Below are 26,262 nucleotides of genomic sequence, written 5' to 3' on the forward strand. Positions count from 1 at the left end.
ATATGACTAATAAGGGACATTGCATACAGAAAAGGCAGCACGAATAGTCAAAGGTTTGTTTGACCCACGGGAGAGCGTCAGGGAGATGTTGAGAGAACTGAACTGGCAGACTCTTAAAGATAGACGTAAACGACCCTGTGAAAGCCTACTTACAAAATTTCAAGAACTGGCTTTAAATTATGGTTGTAGACTACAGTTCCGTACTTATTGCTTTCGTAGGGATTATGGCGACAAGATTAGAGTAACTAAGCATGCTCAGAAGTATTCAAACAGTCATTCTTCCCACGCTCCATATGTGAAAGATAAGGAAAAGGTTATAATAACTGATACAATGAAACGTACCCTTTATCATGCAGTTCTCCCAACAGTGGTTTGCAGAGTGTTGATTTACGTTATCGAACTACGTTTAATATCGATACCACTTACTATTGTTTGACAGTTCGATTATTTGTTTACCATCGATTGTGTTCAACTGTCAGTAATCAGTAATGTTTTGGAGTTGGGCATGTTGAGTTGCGTTCTGACATTCGTGATATGTTTATTGTTGGAGAATGTGAGATAACAGATGTGGTTGATAGATTCAATGATAAAATCGTTTCTATCCATGTCAGGTTAGTGTGGGCCCGTTTATGGACTGGCAGTTTCTTCAACTGTATTGTCATAAATGTTGCGACTTTTTCTTCTTTAAGTCATGTGATGAAAACATGACTTTTAGAACGCGAAAGTTTATATTTGCTTGTTTTTGTTGAAAAAATTTAGTGACTTCTATATGTCTAGCGTAGAATTAATGTGACTTAATACGCTCAGCGTCCCACACAAATAAATATTAGTGATGGTTGTGTTGTATTAAAATTATTAGAGTAGTTAATTCTACGTGCATGCTCTGAAAGTTGTCTCGGTCTTGGACCACAGTTGGGTGCATTTCTGATAGATATGCAGTCGACGTTGACAGTGGATAAGTTAACGTATTATAAGATCGAGACTGGTTCAGTAAATTTCTTTTAAATTAATTTTATTGGCGTTTTGCTCTTCAGTGAATTCAGCGGCGAAGTTAGTGAAAAAGAATATTTGTTAGGAAAACGATATTGCAGCTAGGTGTCCACTTTGTGGTGTAGCACTGTACAGTGATGGATAGCACGAAGATTTATTGTAATGTCCCTAAATTTATTTACAGCCCCATTATCGGTAACACGTCCATTGTAATGCCGAGTAAAAAATTGCAGAAACAAAGACTGAATGACTATACTAGTTTATGAAGGAGATGGTGGTTGATTGTTATTAACTTTATGTCGAGAGAAATCATTGATTTTTTTATATGTAATCAATAATAGTGCCGTTATTTGCTTACATTATACAAATTATCTGTGACTTGTCAACCTTATCTACCAGCAGTTAAAAGGAAATTTGTTCAATGTAACAAAATGTATATGTTCAGCTATGTGTTTATTTTACACATTTTCCGAAGTGAATGATAAAATAATCCCCTTCAGCCCTGAATCAACATTTGTCATGTTTACATAAACAAACCATTAGTAATTAAAGCCGAAATTGTGCTTATTTTGTATAGTTATCTATACTTCATACAGTACAGAAAATTGAATTACTTCGTTTGAGTGTTATTTGATGATAGAAAATCCCAATGTTCTTAACCTTTGGTCTTAAAAGGTTGACCAAATGAGGTGGTGCAGTGGGGAGGCTCAGTCCTCTTATTTGCGAGGCAAATAGCTCAAATCCCAGTGTGGCCATCGAGATTTAAGTTTTCTGTAAATTCCCCAAATTGCTTTAAGGCAAATGGTGCAACAGTTCCTTTGAAAGGACAAGACTGAATTCCATCCACAATTTGAACTTTTGCTTCCTCTCCAATGATGTCATCACCAGTGGCATGTTGAACCTTTAGAGGCATACAATTTGAACAGACTACAGTGTGAACCTGAACTCCACCAATAAAATTTTGGCCAATGGTAATGGATATTTTCTGAATATTTTTGTGTAAGGGACCTGTGGTATTCTGTGGCTTATTAGAGTAATTCAGTTTCATATGGTTTCTTATCCTCATTTATGTTTGTAACTGTGTTACACTGAAAATATCTGTAGAACAGTGCACACATCAATGGTATGCACTGTGTATCTTGTTTGGAAAGAAAGTTCCATTCACTGATGGCACCGGACTTGCTGTTGACAACAGTGATACCCACTTTACTCTTCATCCTCAAGCTTGCATTCAGTATTGGTCAGTTCTATCTTGGTTTTGTTTTTCCAACACTGTTAGTTGTACATTTACAGTTATAAACAGCAAAATAGATAGGTTTACTGAGGAAGACTATGCCAATATGGACCTTGTGTGTGGGTTTATTGAACTCGGCAGAAGTATGCCGCAATGATGCTACACAAAGCTGTTCCTGCAGTTATGGCAACCGCATCACAGTCCTTCTTTGTGCACATAGGTGCCTTTGTGAAACTGCATCCTTCCATGTTTTAGTGATAGCACTGTTGTGAACTAATTTTTACAGCATCAATGACAAATGTGGTAATGAACTGAATAAGTCATATTATTATTCATTTAATGATCCATGAAAAGCTGTTGTTCTTCTACAAAAAGTCTTTTGTGTAAGATAGGTTCGGATGTTTTATCCAGGATTTTTTTGTGGACTTCTGTTACAAATTTTGTAAAGTAATTCTAATTGGTATTATGTTATTCGTCTTAAACACACACACACACACACACACACACACACACACACACACACACACACACACACACACACAATTAGAGTGTACTTTCAATATTAATTCACTAACTGTGAACTCCGTGGTTTCAGTTGTATTACTTATAGATCTGCTGCCCGATAGTGGCATGTGAAAATTTGGGCTGGATTGGGGCATGAACCTGGATAGTAGATCTATACCTAATATGGCTGCTGTCAAGGAATTCACAGTCGGTGAATTAATTTCAAAAACATTTCTTGCAGCTGTGAATCGTCAACAATGTCTGTTCTTTCAGAATATATGTAAAAATTAGAGGGGTCACGATGATTAAGAGGAGGGGTGACACAAGTACACACCACCGGGGAAGATGGCATAATGGTAAGACACAGGACTCACATTTGAAAGGACAGCAGTTAAAATACCACTCTGGCCATCCAGATTGAGGTTTTTCTTGATTTTCCTAAATCATTTTGAGCAACTGCCGGGATCCTACATTTGAAAGCTTCACATTCTGGCTACGATGGTCCAGTGGAGATCAACTCACTGCCCATGGCGTCATTGGATGTGGTATGAGGGATGTGAGTTCAGCACATCACTCTCCTGGCTGTCGTCAGCTTTCTTGATCTTGGAGCTGCTACTTCTATTTCAAGCAGTACTTCAGTTGGCCTCCTGAGGCTGAGTGCCCTCTGGTCCATTCCTGCCACCAAGGAAAAGTCCCTGGCAATAGTGGGAAGTGATCCTGGGTCCTCTGCATAACAGCTGGTCATTCTGACCACTGAGAAGACTCCTTTGAAACAGCATGACCAATTCACTTCCCCAAACTGAGCTTGTACTCCATCTCGTACTACCTCATAGTTGTCAGGATGTTGGATCCTAGTCTTTCTGCCTTCATTACATCCATAGTTTTATGTAAGCTACAAATACCTCCTTTGTGATGCTAACTGACAAGCATCTCAAATGTCAGCCCAGTTTATCAGAGTTTAGTTTCAATAATGCTGTAATTCATGGGTGAGGACCAGTTAGTGCCATCAGTTCTATTTTCTGTAAGCTATTTATATACTTAGGGCAACGGCCTTACCGCAGTGGCTACACCGGTTCCCGTGAGATCACCGAAGTCAAGCACTGTCGGGTGTGGTTGGCGCTTGGATGGGTGACCATCCAGGCCACCATGCGCTGTTGCCATTTTTCAGGGTGCACTCAGCCTCGTGATGCCAATTGAGGAGCTACTCGACTGAATAGTAGTGGCTTCGGTCAAGAATACCGTCATAACGACCGGGAGAGTGGTGTGCTGACCCCACGCCCCTCCTATATGCATCCTCCACTGAGGATGACACGGCGGTCAGATGGTCCCGGTAGGCCACTCGTGGCCTGAAGATGGAGTGCTTATTTATTTATTTACTCCACAAATGATGAAATCTGAATGTAAGAAGGGGAACAATGGGATGAGGTGTAAAATTAGTATTCATGTATGGAACTTATTAGGCTGACACTTACGGGACGTATGACTTTGGTTTTATCGTATTGGGCTCCTCTTGGGTTAGCTTTTCATTTCTCTGGTTTGAATTCTTCATTTGATAATATTTTTGTTCAGTTTCTCTTTCTTACTATCAGTGTTCACTGATTTGTCTAATTCCCTGGCTATTAAGTTGTTTTGCATGATAGCCTTGAAGTATCTTTTTCCACAGGAATTTGCAGGATTTAGTGGAGAACTGTGTGTGTTCCTGAAGGCATCCTAATAAATGATGTGTGATTGAGGTAAGCAATTTATCATCTTCTCCTAAACATGTCAAGTTACTCTGTGGATCAGAGTCCATGTTGAACTGCATATTTCTCACGAATGCTTTGATGTTAAGTTTCACAGATTGGAGGAAGGCAAGGCTACATTTCACAAATGGTTGTCTTCTGTCTAAGTGGTTATCTTTGAGATTAGTGGTTCAGGGTTGACTGGTTGTCTCTACACATGTGTATCTTTACTTGAGTAAAAGTTTAGGAAAAATTTTCATTTCGCCTGCAGGTAGTCGTTGAGCAGTTATCTCGAGTGAGGTGGTGAAGTGGTTACCCCACTGGACTCGCATTTGGCAGGATGGTAGTTGAAACCATTATTTCACACACTAAGGATTGCATCTGCAGCTACTTTGGCAAGGTAGTTGTTGTTATTGTTATATTTGGTATTGGTTGTTTTGGAGGGGGGGGGGGGCTAATGGAGACTAGGAAGTATCTGGCTGTGCACAGAAAGAATAGAATAAGTATTTTAACATTACAAGTGTATTGAATTTATTCCCTCTACGTCCTTAGCTGCTGCACTTGTTAAATCAATGTTACAGGTTTTCTGGTGAATTCAAAAAGACCCCCTGTGGGTTAATGGGTTAGAATAGGCCTGCGGTATTCCTGCCTGTCGTAAGAGGCGACTAAAAGGAGTCTCAAACATTTCAGCCTATATTTGATGATCCCCTCTCAGGTTTGATCTCCATATTTCCGAATTCTTCCGAAGAGCGAGCCAATTGGGGAAGGGCGCCATACATGGTGCATTGTGTCCATCATGCATTGAGACCTTTAGCCAGCTTTCTCGTTGTCACATTGCTGTCCCGCTCGTTCTCCATCTCTTGGGCGAGGATACATTCCTGGGTGCAATTTCCACCATGCACTGTGCAGTGTTGCTTTTTGTGGAGACGACGACCATAGACTTCCTTGCATCTAATATCCAGCACGGTAGCCACTCTATTGTGGTGGGGCAGTCATGTACCCTGTTGGTCGTAGTCCTCTGACAACACAGGGATCGCTGTGCTGATGCCTGCGCTGTTAACCCCCCACGTATGCCAAGGAGTAGATGCCTGTCTCCCTGGGGCATCGGGACTCCCGGCAATGGCCATCCTGCCAGGTGGCCCTTGCTGAGGCTGGGTGACACCTGTGGTGAGGGCCCTTGGTCGGAGTGGGTGGCATCAGGGCAGATGACCCGCAGTGAAGCGTGGTACATCATCTCTTGCTGGTGGCCAGCTGTCAGCAGTCTCTAAGCGTTCTCGGGCTCAATTCAACACTCAGAAATAGGATCGCAAATTGTTCCCCTCGCTGGCCACACAGTCGGAGGAGCGTGTGGCTCAGAATAGCAGTGACACTTATTCATCCCGGTTTCTAGTTTTTACGAGAGCTGATGGGGAGTCTTTCATGTCAACAAAGCCTCAGTTCTTCATAGAGCATTTAGAGGACAAGTTTGGGGAGGTGGAGGGCTTGTCCAAAATGCACTCTGGGTCAGTGTTGATAAAAACGGAATCTTCTGCCCAGTCATGAAGGTTACTTGCTAGTGACAGGTTGGGGGATGTTACAGTTACCATCACAGCTCATAAGAGTTTAAATATGGTCCAGGGTGTTATTTTCCATAGGGACCTTCTTTTGTAGTCTGATGGCGAGCTGCGCGCCAATTAAGCGTGTCAAGGTGTTCATTTCCTCCGGCACGTTCATTGGGGTCCGAAGGTTAATCAGATTGCTACCGGTGCCTTCATCTTGGCCTTCGAGGGTGATACATTACCAGAGAATGTCAAGGTGATGGTCTACCACTGTGATGTCAACCTCTGTATCCCTCCACCGATGCGGTGCTTTAAGTGCTGGAAGTTCGGCCGTATGTCTTCCTGCTGTACTTCCAGCCTTACATGTTGAGATTGCGGACATCCATCACATCCCAATACTCCATGTGCCCCGCCTCCCATCTGTGTCAACTGTGGGGAGCATGCTTCACCTTGCTCGCCAGACTGCATGATCTTACAGAAAGAGGGGAAAATCATGGAATATAAGACCCTGGACGGGCTGACCTGTACTGAGGCTAAGAGGAAATATGAATGACTCCATCCTGTGCGAATGACTTCCTCATATGCCGGTGCTACAACAGCCATGATAGCCCCATCAGTTCAGCGAATTCCAGTCAGCTCACCGAGCCGTACAACTCCACATGTCCACTAGCCTATGGGGGGCACTACCCACCCTGTTGCTTTGGCACCACCTACCTCAGGAGCAACACCCCCACCCCCCCCTCCCCACCCATCGGGGACGTCCGTCCCCACTTCTAAGCATAAGTGCCCACAAGCAGCTGGTCGTAGGGCTTCGCGATCCTCCTCCGTCCTGGAGACTGAATCAGTGAAGCCCTCCTAGCTAGTGAAACCCAAGGAGCAGCGAGAAAAATCCAAGAAGAAGACCTCTAAGACGAAGGAACTTGAGGTGGCACCCACCCCACCCCAACCTTTAAGCTCTGCGTCTGAGGGCGAGGTAGAGATTATGGCATCCGCTGAGGTCCTAGATCTCGCTGGACTCTCAGACACAATGGATGTCACTCGCACAGGTACTCTATCGGTGGCAGCAGGTGACCCAGCGGCGTAATCTGCCCCCTCGTTCCCTTCACGCCTTTCTTGGCTACGGACAATGTCATCCTCCAGTGGAACTGCAGTGGCTTTTTCCACCATCTTGCTGAGCACCGACAACTTCTCAGCCTTCACCCTTTCCTCTGCATTGTTCTTCACGAAACTTGGTTTCCGGCGATGTGAACCACCGCACTCCATGGCTATCGAGGTTATTATAAGAACCGGGCAGCTTATGGGAGGGTATCTGGTGGCATCTGCATCTGTGTCCTTCATTCCCTTTACAGCAAGTCTGTCCCGCAATGAACACCTTTAGAAGCTGTCGCTCTTCGGGTGTGGACGCCTCAGGCTGTTACTGTCTGCAGTCTCTATCTTTCACCGGATGGTGATGTCCCGCAGCATGTCCTGACTGTGCTGATAGCCCAATTGCCACCACCTTTTCTGTTACTGGGCGATGTCAACGCCCATAACCCTCCGTGGGGTGGATCAGTGGCAACAGGTCGAGGCAGCATCATTGATCAAGTATTGGCACAGCTCGACCTTTCTCCTTTAAATAATGGTGCCTTCACACATTTCAATGTGGCGCATGGCACGTACTCAGCCATTGACCTTTCGATCTTCAGCCCTAGCCTATTACCATCTGTCAAATGGAGTATGCATGACGACTTGTGTGATAGTGACCACTTTCCAATCTTTCTGTCACTGCCACAGCGGCACTCTTCTGGGCGCCGCTGCAGATGGGCTATCAATAAGGCTCACTGGGACTTTTTCACCTCCACTGCCACTATTGAGCCTCTTTCCAATGACGCCATTGATGCGGTGGTTCACTTGGTCACCACCGGCATCGTTACTGCTGCAGAATGTGCCATTCCCTGTTCTTCTGGGTCCCCTTGGCGGAGGACTGTGCCTTGGTGGCCGCCTGAGATCGCTGAGGCGATTAAAGATCGCAGGCGGGCACTCCAGCATCACAAGGGGCATCTCTCATTGGAACACCTCATCGCCTTTAAACTGCTCCGCGTGTGAGCCGCCGCCTCATTCGTCAATGCAAGCAGGAGTGCTGGGAAAGGTATGTCTCCACCATTGGCCCTCGTATCTCTCCATCGCAGGTTTGGGCCAAGATTAGGCGACTCTATGGCTATCGGACCCCCATCAGTGTACCTGCGCTTTCACTGAATGGAGCAGTCTGTACTGACTCTGACACAATTGCTAACTGCTTAGTGGAGCATTTTGCTCAGAGTTCCACTTCTGTGAATTACCCACTGGCCTTCCGCTCCCTGAAAGAGCGGCTGGAACATCGGAGCCTTTCATTTCAAACGCGCCACCCTGAATCGTACAATACTCCGTTCAGTGAGTGGGAATTCCAAAGTGCCCTAGCCACTTGCCCTGATACGGCTCCTGGGCCAGTTCGCATCCACTATCAGATGCTCAAACACCTCTTGGTGGACTGCCAGCGATGCCTCCTAGACATTTTCAACTGTATCTGGTTGAGGGTGAGTTCCCGTCTCAATGGCAGGAAAGCGTCGTAATCCCTGTGTTGAAACCAGGCAAGAACCCACTGGAGGTGGACAGCTACCGCCCCATTAGCCTCACCGACATTCTTTGCAAGTTGCTCGAACGCATGGTGAGCTGGAGGTTGAGTTGGCTACTTGAGTCTTGGGGCCTTCTGCCTCCGTCTCAGGGTGGGTTCTGTAAGGGCCGCTCTGCCGCCAATAATATGGTGTGCCTGGAATCTGCCATGCGTATGGCCTTTGCTCGCCGTCAGCATCTGGTCGCTGTCTTTTTTGACATGCGAATGGTATACGGTACAACATGGCGACATCACATCCTCTCTACTCTTCATGGTTGGGGTCTTCGGGGTCCATTCCCGATTTTCGTACAAAATTTTTTGTCGCTCTGTTCCTTCCGTGTGCAAGTTGTGGCCTCCCATAGTTCCTTCCGAATTCAGGAGAATGGGGTACTGCAAGGATCTGTCTTAAGTGTCTGCCTCTTTTTGATTGCAATTAATGGGCTTGCTGCGGCGGTGGGAATGTCTGTTTCAGCTTCCTTGTATGCTGATGATTTCTGCCTATACTATAGCTCCACTGGCATTGAAGCTGCTGAACGGCAACTACAGAGTGCTATCTGAAAGGTGCAGTCTTTGGCTGTAGCGCATGGCTACCAGTTTTTGGCTGCCAAGACTTGCGTTACGGATTTCTGCCGGCGACGCAATGTTCACCCTGAGCCACGGCTTTACCTTGACGGTGAACCTCTTGCTGTAGTGGAGACGCATCGGTTTTTGGGATTGGTTTTTGATACCCGGTTGACTTGGCTCCCTCATATTCGGCAGCTTAAGCAGACGTGCTGGCGGCCTCTTAACGCTCTTCATTGCTTGAGTCACACCAGCTAGGGTGCCGATTGGTCTACCCTTCTACGGCTGTACCAGGCATTAATTCAGTCCTGTCTAGATTATGGGAGCCTGGCTTACGGTTCAGCATCCCCATCTGCATTGCGGTTGCTGGACCCCATCCTTCAGAGTGGGATCCGAGTCGCCACTGGAGCTTTCTGGACAAGCCCTGTCAACAGCATACTTGTGGAGGCAGGTGTACCTCCATTGCAGTTCCAGTGCCAATGATTACTGGCCGCTTATGCTACACACATTTGTAGCTTGTCCAGGCATCTCAGTTATCATCTCCTGTCCCCTCAGTCGGTCGTCCATCTTCCGGAACGGCGGCACCGGTCGGGGTGTACGATCGCGGTTCGCGTCAGAGCTCTTCTCTCTGGGCTTGAGGTTTTCCATCTTCCACCTCTTTTTCTGGGCCTCTCTGCGTATACCCCGTTGGCGTGTGCCCCGCCCATGCCTTCGGCTTGATTTGGCACATAGCCCGAAGGACTTAGTCCCTCCTGAGGCCCTCCGCCGCCGCTTGTTTTCAATCCTGCAGTGTTTTCACTGCCGAGCTGGTCGCCATCTCTCGTGACCTAGAGTATATCCGCTCCTGCTCAGGTGAGTCCTTATTTATCTGTAGTGACTCCCTGAGTGGTTTACGAGCTATCGACCAGTGTTTCCCTCTCTCTTGTCTGGTGATGGCTATCCAGGAGTCCCTCCATACTCACTCACTCACTCACTCACTCACTCACTCACTCACTCACTCACTCTCCCTCCAACAGGTAGAGGAAGATGAGGTGCCAACACAGGCAGAAAATGTTTTTGTCAGCTGTGACTGATGATAATAGTTAAGCACCCCTTAACTTCATGCATCATTATAATGGATTTTTCAGAAAACTGTACATGTCTGCTTCAGGATGCTGCACAAGAGTTTTGTCGTAGAACATTCAAGTTACCTTTCATCCTTTTGTTGTGTACTATAAAACAAAGGATTTCATTAAGTGAATGCTATTTTATTGTATAACTGATTATTTGCAGCATGATAAAAACACATTTTATGTTTTCCAGAAAGCTACTCTCATCTATGTACTCGAACAGATACCACACATCCAGCTTGTCATTTTTTGCGCTGATGGCTGCTCTGGATGATATAAAAACTGTAAGAACTTTGTAAATTCGTACGATCACAATCAAGATCGTGGGATAACTGCAAGACGAAATTTTTTGCCACAAGTCATGGCAAAACACATGTAATGGGTCTGGTGGTACTATAAAACATTTAGCAACAAAAGAAAGTTCGCAGCATCGTATTTTGAGTCCAAAATGTTGTTTAAAATTTCCCAAAGTTGTGTTCCAGGAATATGAACATTTTCTGTTACGACAGAGGAGAAACAAAATCCACAAATATGCCGCAAAAACAATATGAAACTGGTTCTACCATACCTGGGAAAAGTGTTACATTTTCATACCACTGAATGAAAGCAGATTGCTGATAAAGTGTGTGTCATCTACTGAATTCATACAAGTTAATCTCGGGGCTTCAAAATAAGGCCTCCATCACTTAAAGAAGAAATATTCTCTGCAGCTATTTGTGATAACCAATGATAACTTGAAAACATTTTGGAGATCAGTCAAAAACACAGAGATGCAAAGGTCAAATTCTTGAGACCAAGCAGACCTTCCTCAGTTAACTCATGGCCACTTCGTGGTGCTGTTTGCTGGAGCCCTTACAAAAAAATATTTTAATGACAGTGTGGCATGCACAGTAGTTGCTTGTATTTTTGGATCAGACACAATATTCCCCATTGATAACATGCTGAAAGGAATGGACACTTTTTAGAATGTTATGGATAGATACTTAAAATTTTAGTTTTAAGTAACTTAATGGAACAAACACCCTTCTGACCTTTTTTTATGTTGAACAGTATGGTACTGGGCATTGACAGAAATTAAGATGATGAAACTTGCAAAAAAATTCCTGAGGTGTGTGTGTGTGTGTGTGTGTGTGTGTGTGTGTAAAATCATGTACTTTCTTACATAAATTATTCACAAATGTTTGTGTCATGTGGACAACAAGATTTATTTATTTTGGGTGATTTTAAATGAAATGCTCCTAGAGCATTGTCAGGTTGGTTGTTAGGTGCACCTCATTTAAGGTCCAGACAACAGGTAGAGGAAGATGAGGTGCCAACACAGGCAGAAAATGTTTTTGTCAGCTGTGACTGATGATAATAGTTAAATAGCTTGCCTGTACTGTGTACATTACACTATTTGACCACTGCACATGAACTGACGTTCAGTTGTAACACATTGGCAGTGGTGGACAGTTTACATATGATGTTGAGAGCTGTTATTGGAGGAACTAAGTTTCAAGGTGCAAAGTATCATTTAATTATCATTTTTATTTATTAGCATATGGCTATACTACAAAAAATATTTACAACTCTCCCAAATTACAAACTAATATTCAAGGGACAAATATAATCTGTTGATTCTTTGTTGTCACCAGGAACTCTGTTGGATCACTAGAGAAAGATCTCAGAGGACATTCAAGAATTACACGGCAAACAGTCTACTTTTCAGCACCATATTGACAAATTGAAGAAGTTATTTTCTTCCACTTGTACAGAGAATCGGGACACCTTCCAGTGTTGATTCTTATTCGGTTAAGAACCGACCAGATCTTGTGTGACAGTTCAAAGCCAGGTGGCTTGGTCAATATGCAAGGCACCCTTAGCTGTTCTGTAGTAGCCTTAAACTGCCATGTGTGCCTTCAGTAGTCATTAGTATTTAAATTATTGTCAACTAACACCTTTGTGATTTCCAGAGGTGGTTGATGAAAGTGAAGCCTTCCGTTGCTAATGGTTAGAATGTCTGCATGAACAAGGAGTTTCTGTAGTTTTTTTGTTCTCTTGGACAAGCGTATTTTCCTGTCACAGAGTATGGGTTGTCAAAAAGTAGGTGTAGATCTGATTGTACCAGTTATAAGATGCATTGTATGGTTGCACAGAGGATCGCCATGACGTGTCACAGAGTTACTGGAGAATGACATATTGAATTATGATTTTGGTAGCTGTTCATAACGTATGTTGTTTCATTGGTCAATACAGACTCAGTAACTTCAAAATCTCTGTCCCATTGAGAGCATCCAGTCGTCAGCATATCCAAACTTTGTTGGTGTGGTTTCAGGCATATCTGATATGTGAAAACTGAACAGGAGAGTGCCAGAACAGATCCCTGTGGCAGCGCATTGTTTAGTTTGATACGTGAACTCGTCTTGTTTTCCACTAGTACTTGGAAATGTTGGTTACTGAGCATTTCATGGATGAGATTGTCAATTTTTAGGCTTTGGATGACTTGTAGAGGTTTCAGTAGATGCCTTGCCTCCAGACAGTATCATATGCAGCCATCAGATCAATGAATACAACCACTGAGTTCTCTTGATTCTGGAAACCAGCTTCTACGGAAGTCGTTAGGTAGAGGACTTGATCTATGCAGCAATGCTTCGGTCTGAGTCCTGCAAGTTCAACCAGTATATTTTCAAAGATCCTACAACATATTCCTTTGTACACCAGTCTTTCCAGGAACTTATATAGCATTCTAAGTAAGGTTATGGTTCAATAACTTTCTGGCTTGTCATTTGGTTTACCTGGTTTCATTATAGTTATGACTTCTGCTTGTTTCATTTTGTATGGTATTTGCCCATTTGCAGAATGTTTATGAAGAACTCAGCCAGCCACTTTTTCACCTACTTGCCACAGTGAAAAAGGAATTCTGCATGTATGCCATCAAAGCTCAAGGCTTTCCCTGATTTCATTTCCTTTATGGCAATCATTACTTCTTCAATGTTAAATGGTAGAGAATATTCAGTTTCAGCTTTGCAATGTGTTTTGAGTGCTTTTAATTTCTTCGTAGCTGTAATAGTGTGTGCTCAGACTTGAGTAGTTATGTAAGTGGACACAATGTTGACTGCAACTTGACTCGGGATAACATCATCATTAGTGTGATCTCATTGGGTCACACCAACTAGTTTTCTGAGCAAAGACCAAGCTTTCATGCTTGATGTATGGAAATCCAGGGATTCAATGCATCAAGCTGTATCAGTGTTACTCAGCAACTCATCTGCTATTTCGTGTTTGTTGCTTTAACAGAATACCTAGTATAGGTTTTTGCACTCTTCTGTCTAGCTAGGAGTATATACCTTATGGAAAGCTCTTGGAATACGTTTCAGTGCAGTGCTAATTCCAGTTTCAATGAACAACTTATAGTTTGAACTTGTCGGTGGGATTCATCCTCCACATTTATTCAGATTTTCTAATAAGCCACTATTGGCCTAAATTCCATGTAGGCCTAGGAAATTTTCTTATTAAAGGGACACTAACCCAAATTTGAGAAAAATTGGGCAGTGTTGGATATGTGGAAAATCTTATAAGAAATTTTCTTAACACTGAAAGTGGTTGATTTTTTTACTGTGAGATTAGACAAAGCAGTGATCAGGATTGTGATTCGTGTTCCAGGCATCAGATCTGAGGGTGCTCCGATCCTTAGCATCAAAGAGAAGTAATTTTAATCAGACTAATCAGTTTTTTATAAAGAGAGCATGCACTTTTCTGATTGTTTTGTGCAATCACCTAGAGTTTCAAAATTTTATCAGTAAGTGATTAAAGTATTTGTAATAAAGTTCCTGAATTTACTGCCCTTCAAGAACCTTCAAGAAGGTTCTCAAGCTCAGATTATTTGTGGGAATGAGAGCTGGCCGAAACCTGAAGTGGAAAGCTCTGAGATGTTTGGCAAGTTATGGAATGTATATTGGAAAGACAGATTACAGGCGATAGGAGGGGGAGTGTTCATTGCAGCTGACAAAAATATTCTCTCTATTGAGGTTGAAGTTGAGTGTGACAGGCCAAGATGAAATCATGTTAATTGTTGGATGTTTTTACCGGCCACCTGATTACACTGTGACAGTTCTAGAGCCATTAAAAAAAATGTTTGGTCAGCAGCATGTAAATACCCAGATCATGCAGTACTAGTTGGAGGCAACTCTAACCTACTGAGTATAGACTGTGATGTCTGTGGATTCATGCAGGAGGTACAGATAAACAGTCATGCAAAATACCTTTGAACACATTTTCTGAAAATTGTATTGAGCAGATAGCTTTGCAGCTCACACACAATGGAAATATCTTAGACTTTGTAGCTACAAATAGGCCATACCTTATCGACAACTCCAGTATAGAAACGGGGATTAGCGATCATGGTGTCATTATGGCAACTTTGGTTATAAAAGTTAATAAACCAGTCAAGAAGGCTGGAGCTTTTTTCTGCTAGAAAGAGCAGATAAGCAGTTGTTAGCATTTCACCTAGACAGTGAATTGACATCAATTAGTTCCAGTAGGATGGACATGGAGGAATTATGGGCAGACTTCAAGCAAATTGTGGTCTGGAGAGTTATGTGCCTAGTAAAAGGATTAAGGATGGAAAGACCCACCATAGTTTAATAACAAAATTTGGAAAATGCTGAGGAAGCAGAGGCTGTTGCCCTCTTTGTGCAAAAGAGAACACACAGATGATGACGAGCAAAGTTTAGTAGAGATTTGTGCATGCAGGGAGCCTGAGAAAATTCTGGTCCTGTCCTGTGTAAAATTGCTAAGTGGATCTAAGGCTTCCATCCAGTTCTTTGTTGCCCAGTCTGTTGTGGCAATTGAAGATAGCAAAAAGAAAGCCAAAAGTTATAAATTTCTTATTCAAGAAGTCGTTCACACTGGAAAACCATAAAAACATACCTTCATTTGACCATAGGACAGACTTCCTTATGACGACATTGTAATAAGCATCCCTGGTGTAGAGAAACAACTGAAAGATTTGAAAGCAAATAAGTCACTAAGTCCGGGTGGAATCCCAATTCTGTTGTACAAAGACCACTATATGGTATTGACCTCTTACCTAGCTTGCATATATCGTGAATATTTCATTCAGCACAAAGTCTCAAGGAACTGGAAAACAGCACAGGTGACTCCTGTATATAAGAAGGGTAAAAGAATGGACCTGCAAAATTACAAACCAATTTCTATAACTTCAGCTTGGTGCAGAATCCTTGAACATATTCTCAGTTCGAATATAATAAATTTTTCTTGAGACTGAGAAGCTTTTGTCCATGGCTTTAGAAAGGATCACTTGTGCTAAGCTCAGCTTTCCCTTTTTGCATATGGTATACTGCAAACTATGGATGAAGGGCAACTGGCAGATTCCATATTTCTAGATCTCCAGAAAGCATTTGACATGGTGCGCCACTGCAAGCTGTTAACAAAGGTACGAGCATATGGAATAGACTTCTTAAGTTATAGAACCCAGTATGTTGTTCTCAACAGTGAGTGTTCATCACAACAGTATCGTTAGGAGTTCCCCAGGGAAGTGTGATAGGACCGCTGTTGTTCTCTATATACATAAGTGATTTGGTGGACAGGGTAGGCAGCAATCTGCAGTTGTGCTGTGCTGTACAGTAGGGTTTCGAAGCTGAGTGACTTAGGAGGATACAAGGTGACTTAGACAAAATTTCTAGTTAGTGTGATGAATGGCAACTAGCTCTAAATGTGAAAAAATGTAAGTTAATGCAGATGAGTAGGAAAAGCAGACCCATAATATTCAGATGCAGCAATAGTAGTGTATTGCTTGACACAGTCACACAGTCACATTATTTAAAAATGTGGGTGTAATGTTGCAAAGCAATGTGAAAGGGAACAAACATGTAAGGATTGTGATATGGAAGGAAAATGGTCAGCTTTGGTTTATTGGGAGAATTTTAGGAAAGTGTGGTTCATCTGTAAGGGAAACCACATATAGAATGCTGGCAACATATTCTTGAGTACTGCTCAAGTGTTTGGGACCCATATCAGGTCTGACTAAAGGAATGCTAGATTTCTTACTGGTAGTTTTGAACTACACATAATTGTTATGGAGATGCTTCAGGAACTCAAGCCGGAATCCCTGAAGGAAGGTGATGTTATTTTCAAGGAATGCTATTGAAAAAATTTAGAGAACCGGCATTTGAAGCTGTCTATTGATAGATTCTACTGGTGCCAACATACATTGTGCATAAGGACCATAAAGATAAGATACAAGAAACTAGGTCTCATACGGAGGCATATAGACAGTTTTTCACCTCACTCTATTTGTGAGTGGAACAAAAAAGAAAATTACTAGTAGTGCTACAGGGTACCCACCACCATGCACCATGCAGTGGCTTGTGGAGTGTCTATTTAGATGTAGATGTGAACTTTAAACAATGTGCAATCCCAGGAATTTGGAAGCCTCAGCTGTCAATATTTCTTTGTTACTATATTGTATTTCAATGTATTCCTATTATGTGCTATGTGAAATTGAATGAACATTGAGGGATAGTCCGTTTGAAGTGAACTGATCTAAAGCTTCTTTGAATATAGTGATAGAGGTGTTCTCTAGACTGCAGTTGGATACTTTGTCAGTCATAATTGTTCTGTAGTCTGCAGCGTGCTTTCCAGCTCTACACCATGACAGATCACTGATAAAGATTACAAATAGTTAGAGAACAAGCACTGATCTCTGTGGTACTCCACATTTCACTGTGCCCAAGTCATAACAGGCATGTGCTATTGCAGAATTATACAACAGTACCTTCTACTTCGTCATCTAGCTATGGGTTGAGCCACAGTACCATTTAAGCCATAGTGTTCAGGCTTCCTGAGTAGAATTTTGTGACCTACACCATCAAATGCTTTAGATAGATCATAAAAGATCCCGACTGGTGACATTTTATTGTTTATGGGTTCTAGGATTTGGTCAACAAAAGAGAAAATGGCCTGTTCAGTTGAAGTGCCCTTTTGGAATCTAAATTGACTGTTATTAAGGATGTTGTGGTTATTAAGATGGTTCTACGGGATTTTAGAAAGACTTGTTAGCAATGAAATTGGGTAGTAGCAGTAAATCTCATCTGTATTACCTTTTTTTGAAGAATGGTTTGATACTTGCCTGTTTGAGTCTATTGGTGACAGTACCTTGATTTAGAGACTCATTAAATATGTGACAGAGAACTTTAAGAATAAATTTACAGCAGTGCTTTAGTACATTGATTTATTGTGCACACCAGTGTCATGCTTATTCTTCATTTGTCATATTACCTTTTCAGTCTTATTTTTTGTGATTGATGATACATACATCTGGCAAATGTTGTTGTGCTCTGATTTTTTGTAGAAGCTTCATGGCTTCATCCATGGACTCTTTACAACCAGTTTGATCAGCTATAGTTGAAAAGTGGTTGTTGAAGATAATGGCAACTATTTCACCATCAGCTACTAAGCTGGCATTATGACACACTTCGATACTGTCTGTATCCTCAGAAATTTTGCCTTTCTCTCATTTTACCACATTACACACTTCTATACTACCTGTATTCTCTGAACTTTCATCTTTCTCTCTTTTTACCACATTCCAAATTGTTTTTATTTTCTTATTTGAACTGTCAGTTTCAGATTTAATGAACACACTTATGGATTTTTTAGGTTGTTGTAATATAATTTGTACTCCTCCATATCCTGAAGTTTATTAGAATTTCTGAGTTAAGTATAAAACACTTTGTTTTGCAGTATGTTTTGGTCCCCTTAGTGAGCCACTGTCTTCTGCAATAACTCAGATTAGTACTTTCTCTTAGATGTTACTGCTTCAAACAGGGTAATAAAGTCATTCAGGAGTAGGCTAAATTTGTCGTTAACATGTTTAACCATATATACTGTGTCTCATTCCAGCTGCTGCAAATACCTGCTGAAGGTTTGCAGTTTTTCACTGTTGATTAATGTAAAGGATCTTTTGGTATATCTACTCGAGTTAGCAAGGCTTACATCATGCGTTTTCAACAACTGCCCATCATGGTTAGAAAGACTACTTAAAGTTTGCCTTACACATGTGTTACCAATTCTGTTTGTAGTGGACTGACAAGGCAGCCAGTCCACAGTGACGGGTAGCCGAGAGGGCACTCGTACACACACGCCGACTGGCGCGAAGTCTGGAACAGGATTCGTAATGAATGTGATAAAGAAAAGAACGTAGCTACTAGAACACTTAACTTTTATATCGTCCTTTGGTATACAGCATTCTTGATGATACAAGTGAGACTATCTTGAGATACATGCAATGTTACAAATGGCGCCTTGCTAGGTCGTAGCCATTAACTTAGCTGAAGGCTATTCTAACTGTCTCTCGGCAAATGAGAGAAAGGCTTCGTCAGTGTAGTCGCTAGCAACGTCGTCGTACAACTGGGGCGAGTGCTAGTCAGTCTCTCGAGACCTGCCTTGTGGTGGCGCTCGGTCTGCGATCCTGACAGTGGCGACACGCGGGTCCGACATGTACTAATGGACCGCGGCCGATTTAAGCTACCACCTAGCAAGTGTGGTGTCCGGCGGTGACACCACACTGTTATTATCTACAAAGATATTGTCAATGAGAATTGTGCATTTCTTTTTCAGTCTTGTAGGAAAGTAAAAAAAACTGCCATCAGATTAAAAAACCTCGATACACTCTCAGAATCTGTCCTATCTCTCTTACAGGTAAAACCAATCAATTTAAAATCACCAAGCATGATTATTTCTTTGGTTTTTGAGAGCAGAGAAGTTAAAAGTGATTCTGCATGCTTGAGACATACATTTAGGTTTCTGTAGGGAACGCTCTAGACAGCAATCACATAAATAGGCAGTGTGTTAACAAATAGTTCAATGCAACAAGCCCCAAAACATTGATCAGTAGAATAATATTTTACATATCTTGGACTCGTTTACTACATTATTTTTAACATACATTATCACTCAACTTTCTGCTTTGTATTTGTAATGCAACAAGCTGCTAAGTTGTACTTATCTAGTTGCGTCATTTCAATCCTTTCCTTCGTGTGATGGTCAGTAAAGCACAACCTATGGTCATTGTCTGTTGCATCACTATCATTTATAAAAATGGATAGCTGTGCAGTTTGTTTCATAGGACCATTACATCCTGGTGAAATGTGCCAAGTTTTTAGTTTTGTAACCTATTTGTTCTCATGGCACTGTTGTTGTCCTGGGACCGAGGCTTATTACCAAAAATCCTATGGGGTTTTGTGTTCCTCGAACAAGTATTTTGTGATTTTTCTGTGGTACTCATTTATATGTGTGATTTACTTTTTCCTGTCATGCACCAGGAAACCAAAGGTACCTTAATTATTGCTCTCTCCTGTGGATACTGTACCTTCTGGAATAAATACAGGATCTATCACTTCTCCTACACTTGACTGTGAGTGGCATGTCAATAGTAAGTATAGGCATCCTGTTCAGTGGGGACAGAGGCCAGGAAGAATTTAGGCTGTTATATCCATCCCCCTAACCAACCAGGTCAAGGTGCTGTCTTCCAATGAAGACCAAACTGAGTCAGTGAGACTCACCCAACCTGTTGGGAAATGTGCTGACTATTAATCATCAGCATTTCAAATGTATGGCAAATGATGGTACCCCTTAGGGAAGGGATGGGAAAGAACTCCATGTGTACTCAGTTTGTATGCTTGGGGTATGATTCTGCATGGTGTAGAGGCTATTGAGGAAATGGGCTGAAACCAACTGCAGAGTTTGGTACAAACAATGTCTGTCATCTGCACACACAGATCCTACTTGGATTGTTCGAATGACAGGGAGAGAAGGTTGAGAATACCAGCTCTGCACATGAAGTTTCAACAAAGCTCACAATCTGAACCATTGTCCACAGAATAGATCGTGGCCCCCTGGTTCTGAGTCGAGTGGAAGGTTTGAACCAGAGTCTATGAAGGATATGTGACTTCTAGACATACACCATAGGGTTGAGAACTGTAAGGTTCCCCTAAATAGGCCAGGTGTGCACTACATGTCAGAGGCTGCTACCCTGGTAGCTGACCCTGTGTGAGATGCACACAGGGGTTTTTCGATTAGGCGACTCTCCATCCAATCCAGATAGCTGTGGGAGGTGTGGAAGGTGTGGAAGTATCAATGTAAGCTCCCAAGAAATGCACCTCACAGGTGAGGGTATTAAAATTCTAATGGTTAATTGCTGAAGCATTTGCAACAAAATGCTAGAGTTTGAAGGGCTACTAAAAAGTAGTGAAGCTCACATAATACTAGGCAGATAAAGCTGGCTAAAACCTGAAGTTGACAGCAGTGAGATTTTTGGGAAAAATTTAAGTGTATATATACTCACCTCCTGATGTATTCTAAAACTTAAGAGGGAAAATCCCAGTTTGCTAGTATGTAAGTACCCCTTTCATACTGTAATTATTGGTAGAGACTTTAACCACCCAACAAGCAATTGGTATAATTATAGTTTTGTTTGTGGTGACTGCGGCCAGACATCTTGTGAAACATTACTAAATGCCTTCTCTGAAAACAACCTAGAACAGATGATTTGGGACCCCCCACATGATGGAAATTTATTAGATCTAATGGCAGCAAATAGTCATGACCTCTTTGAGGATGTCCCTATTGAAACTGGGATCAGTGACGTAAGGCAGTTGTGGCAACAACGGTTACGAAAGTGTAAAGAACAACTAAAACTGGTAAAAAGATGTATTTGTTCTGTAAACTAGATAAAGAAGCAAGGGTGTCATGTCACAAAGAGGCTCCTGAAACTTTTAGCCCAGGACAGAAGACTGTAGAGGTACTATGGCCCAAGTTTAAAAGAATATTTGACCATGTACTGTGTATATTTGTACCCAGTAGGACAGTTCATAATGGAAGGGGCCCTCCACCGTATACAGTCAATGTGAAGAAAGAAACAGAGGCTACTGCATAATGTGTGTAAAACAAAACATAGGGCTGTAGATTGAGAAATTCTGAATGAAAAGCATTTGGCTGTCAAGGGAGCAATGTGTGAAACCTTCAGTTAATACCGTAGGAGATATTTCACAAAACAGAAAGAAATTTTGGTTTTTTGTAAAGGCTGTTAGTCACACTACAGTTAGTATCTAGCTGCTCACGGATGAGACAGGAACTGAAATTGATGACAGCAAAGTAAAAGCAGAAATGGTTAACTCTGTTTTAAAATTTTCCTTTACAAAGAAAAACCTCAGGAGTATTGCCCCAATTTAATTGTTGTACCACTGAAAAGATGGGTGAAATAGATATTAGTGTCAATGACATTGAGAAACAGCTGAAATTGTTAAAATTGAACAAAGCCTCAGAGACTGATGGAATCCATATCATATTCTATGCTGAATTTGTGACTTAGTTAGCCCCTCTTTTAACTATAAACTGTAGTAGAGTGCTCAAATAAAAGACTTTGTCCAGTAGTTGGAAGAAAGCACTGGTCATATCCATCTAGAAGAAGGGTAGCAGAAGTGATGCACGAAACTCCTGGTCGGTGTCCTGACATCCATCTGTTGTAGAATCTTGTAGCGTATTCCGAGCTCAAACATAATGAGGTATCTCGAACAAGGTGACCACCTCCATGCCAACCTGCATGAGTTCTGAAAACATCTAGCATTTAAAACTCAACTTACACTTTTCTCACATGACATACTGAAAGCCATGTATCAAAGCAATCTAGTAGATTCAGCATTTATCAATTTCCAAAAAGCAGTTGACTCAGTAACCCATCTATGCTTATTATCAAAAGTACAATTATATGGGGCATCAGACGAAATATGTGACTGGATTGAGGATTTCTTTCTAGAGAAGATGCTGCATGTTGTGTTGGATGTATAGTCATCGACAGACACGGAAGTAGCTTTGGGTGTGCCCCAGGGAAGTTTGTTGGAACCCTTGCTGTTTGTCTTGGGTTTTAATGTCCTTGTGGACAATATTATTAGTAATCTCAAATTTTTTGCAGATCATGCAGTTATCTGTAATGAAATGCTATCTGAAAGAAGCTGCACAACTATTCAGTCAGATCTTGAAAATATTTCAAAGAGTAGCAAAGACTGGAAACTTGCTTAAAACGTTCAGTTATGTAAAATTGTACACTTCACAAAATGAAAAAGCGTAGTACCCTATGACTATAGTACCAGTGAGTCACAGTTGGAATTGACCAAGCCATAAAAATATCTGGATGTAACAATTCATAGGGCAATGAAATGTAATGATCACATAGGCTCAATCATAGGTCATGCAGGTGGTTGTCTTTGATTTACTGGTATAATACTGGGTAAGTACAATCAGTCTACAAAGGAGAATGCATACAAAACAGTCGTTTGACTATCCTAGAATATTGCTAAAGTGTGTGAGACCTGTAAAAAAAAATAGGACTAACAGGGGATATTGAATAGATATAAAGAAGGGCAGCACAAATGGACACAGGTTTGTCTGACTGATGTGTGTCAAGGAGAAGTGGACAAATATGAACTGGCAGACTCTTGAAGATCAACACAAACTATTCCATGAAAGCCTACTTAGAATGTTTCTACAAGCAACTTTAAGTATGAAACTAGGAATATATTACAATCATCTATGTATTGCTTCTATAAGAATCATGAAGACAAAATGACAGCACACTCAGAGGCATTTAAGCAATCATTCTTCTCACACTCCATACATGAATGAAACGGGAGAAAGCTCTAATTACTGGTACAATGTGACTTGCCTTCTGCCATTCACTTCACAGTGCTTTGCAGAGTACAGATATATATGAAGACATCCACTTTTGTTGGAGATTTGTCACTATCTTCCCAATCACCAATTTCCGTGTTACTTTTACTTTGAATTTACATTTGTCATGACTAGAAGATTGATTTTGTTCTCTGAATGCACCATAAATTTCTATTCTTTGCACTAAACAAGCTGTAGTTTTAGGACTAACATATCTTTCTTGGTGGTTTTCGCCCTGCTCATAGTCATCAATGTTGAATTGTGTTAACACTGATCTTATGTTCAGTGAATGATTTTCTGTTACTGAAACTTCATTTCTGAGTGCTTCTGCCAGGGATTCTTGCAACTCGGCACTAAATTTTGTGTTTGCAAGTTTTTGTCAGTTACAGCTGGTAAACCACATCCACATGACAGATTTATCAAATATAAAGCTAGATGAGCCCACATATGTATCATGGGCATATTTGAACACCTTTTGTAACTGTTTTTTTTTCCCACACACTGTACACTGCAAATTGATTGGAGTCAGAAATTTAACAGTGGTTCACCACTAGCTATGTGTGATGCCATCTTGATTATGCATGAGCTAAAATACGTTAGTCAGAAGTTGACTTTGTAGAATGTAGTTTATTCGTCTCATAATGTACAGTTACTAATCAAAGATTTTTGTACTGGAGATGTGTCAAATTTCTTAAAAAAAGTTATAATAATTAACATATGTAAACATGCATTTCTGAATTTTTAGACAGGAACAATTTAGCATGAGCATGTATAACACTTATGGTCATTTTGCAGCTTGCAATACAATTCATACAATATATTAACAATTTATTATGCAATACATAAACTTTATTGTTTCTTTTCTTTTAAAATTGCCAAACTATCCTCCATGAATTCTTCAATTGAATAACATTTTTTCACTAGTGTATTAAATGACAATCTTTTTAGTGGGTCAAACTCCATGGTTAACAGATTTGTGTTATTTAATTTATTGTAAATTTTTAATCCTGTGTACAATAGTGTTTGAACGTAAAGTTTTTATTATTAAAGGGAAGTTTGAAACTGTGTGAGGAGTACTGTAATTGTGGTTGAAATGAAAATTGTTAAGTGAGTTTGGGGTTTTATATATGAAAATGAAAATTTTCATGATGTACAGAGAAGGAATGGTTAGTATTTTTAATTTTTTTAAATAATGGGCAACATTATGTCCTTTTTTGGACCGAACACATGCTTCTTATAATTATCTTTTGAAGTGTAAGTAATTTCGGGTTGTTTGTAGAGTTTCCCCAGAAAATTATTCCATATCAAATTATAGTTTCAAAATAGCTGTGGTGGGACTATCTTCCTGATGTCCATAAGGGTGGAACCAGATAAGACATTCATCACATAAGTTAGGCTGTTTAGTTTGTTTGCTAAGAAGTCGACATGTGCCTTCCGATTAAAATTTTTATCAAGATTTAGACCTAGAAATTTTACATAATTTGCTTCAGTCATTTTCTGATCACCATGCACTATTTTTATGGGAGATGCTGATGATGTTTTAGCACTGAACTGCACTAATTGTGTTTTTGTGACATTGAGTTTTAATCCATTTCGCTGAAACCATAATTCTAGGTTTCCCATTATATTTTCCATCATATCATGAATTTGTTCTAAATTGCCATTTACAATTAAAACTGAGGTGTTATCTGGGAATAAAATGGAGTTAACATAAGTGCTTAAAGGTAAATAATTTATGTTCAACAGAAAAAGATAAGGCCCTAAAATTGGACCCTGCTTGGACCCCTGTACAAATCTTTTTCCAGTCCGAGAATTTAGAATAACTCTTGGTTTTCTTTGTGACAAATAAGATTTGACCCATGCTCTGTCCATGATTCCATATCTCTTTAACTTGTGTAGAAGTAGTAAGTGATTCAGCCAAAAGCTTCGGTCAAATTGCAAAAAATACCTGTGACCTTTTTACCCATGTCTAAAGCAGAGCTTATCTTTTCAGTGAATTCTGTGATAGCATTTATTTTATTTTTCCCCTTTTGAAAACCAAATTGATATCTAACTATAATATTGTTTTCTATAAGAAATTTTTCAAGATGTTTTGCAACAATCCTTTCTATCACCTTAGCAAAAACTTGCAGCAGGGAAATAGGGCAGTAATTTCCATGTCATCTGGTGAGCCTTCTTGAACAATGCTCTTTTTTCAGCATATTTTAACACATCCGGGAAACATCCTTCCTCAAATGAATTATTAATAATTTTAGCCAATGGATGAGAAATGACATTATAAACAGCCTTGACTACAGTGGATGGACTTTCATCCCACCCAGCCGATTTCTTATTTTTTAAAGACGCTATAGTATCTTCTACATCTTTTGGAATAATTCTTTTGAATGTTTTAAGGCTTGCATTTTGTTTTACGTTTACAAAGTTGACATCTACCTTGTCCTGGCGGGCTGTGATATCTACTTCTGATTTTGCCACATTTATAAAAATATCATTGAAACAGTTTGACAATTGAAAAGGATCTATAATTATATTATTTTTAATTTTAATTTGGACAATTTGTTGACACTTGTTCTTTACTCCCAATCCAGATTTGACAACACCCAAAGTTTCCTTTGATTTATTTTCATGTTTACTAATATACTGGTTGTTAGCCAATGTTTTTGCTGCCTGTACAACTTTTTTGAATGTATTCCTGTATCTCTTTACATACCCCAAAAAGTCAGCATTTTTGTTATGTTTTAACTCATTGTGAAGCTGTCTTTTCCTGACACTAGAAACTTTTACTCCTGATGTAATCCAATTTATTTTATTGGCCGCTCTTTGTTGGCAGGCTTGAGGGGGGGGGGGGGGGGAGTTTCATTGGAAACATCTAGGAAACAGTTTAGGAATATTTTGAAATTTTTTTCACGTGACACACTGTTATCTAGAGGCCAGTTTATAGTTCTTAGTTTGTTAAAAAATACATTTACGTTCTCTTTGTTAAAGTTCCGTTTAAAACATGTTTTCACATATTTTGGTTTCCCTGTTTTTGGAAGCTCTATGAGCAGTGCTGAATGATCTGATATGCCTAAATCTAAACAGAATTTACTTTCATTCTCAAACTGAATATTGTCAATACACGTTTCTGAGTGGCTGTTTCTTCTAGTACATTCACTGAAATTAAAATTAAAAGCATATTTCTGCATTAAGTCACAAAAATAAACGGTGTCATTATTATTATTTAATACATTTATATTCAAGTTTGTTGCAA

The 26,262-nt window shown here is 40.7% G+C and overlaps 1 protein-coding gene and 1 pseudogene across 1 annotated transcript in view; both read left to right on the forward strand.

The window, feature by feature from the left end:
- The first annotated feature begins 480 nt into the window (after positions 1-480).
- LOC126248794 (steroidogenic acute regulatory protein-like) overlaps positions 481-26,262 on the forward strand; it is a 161,125-nt gene continuing 135,343 nt past the window's right edge. The window contains exon 1 of the mRNA XM_049950180.1: positions 481-611. The gene's annotated coding sequence lies outside the window, so the exon portion shown is untranslated. The remainder of the gene's footprint in view (positions 612-26,262) is intronic.
- Positions 3,771-3,888, forward strand: LOC126250375 (5S ribosomal RNA; annotated as a pseudogene).

This window comes from Schistocerca nitens, chromosome 3 (assembly GCF_023898315.1).
Source record: "Schistocerca nitens isolate TAMUIC-IGC-003100 chromosome 3, iqSchNite1.1, whole genome shotgun sequence".
Taxonomy (NCBI): Eukaryota; Metazoa; Arthropoda; class Insecta; order Orthoptera; family Acrididae; genus Schistocerca; species Schistocerca nitens.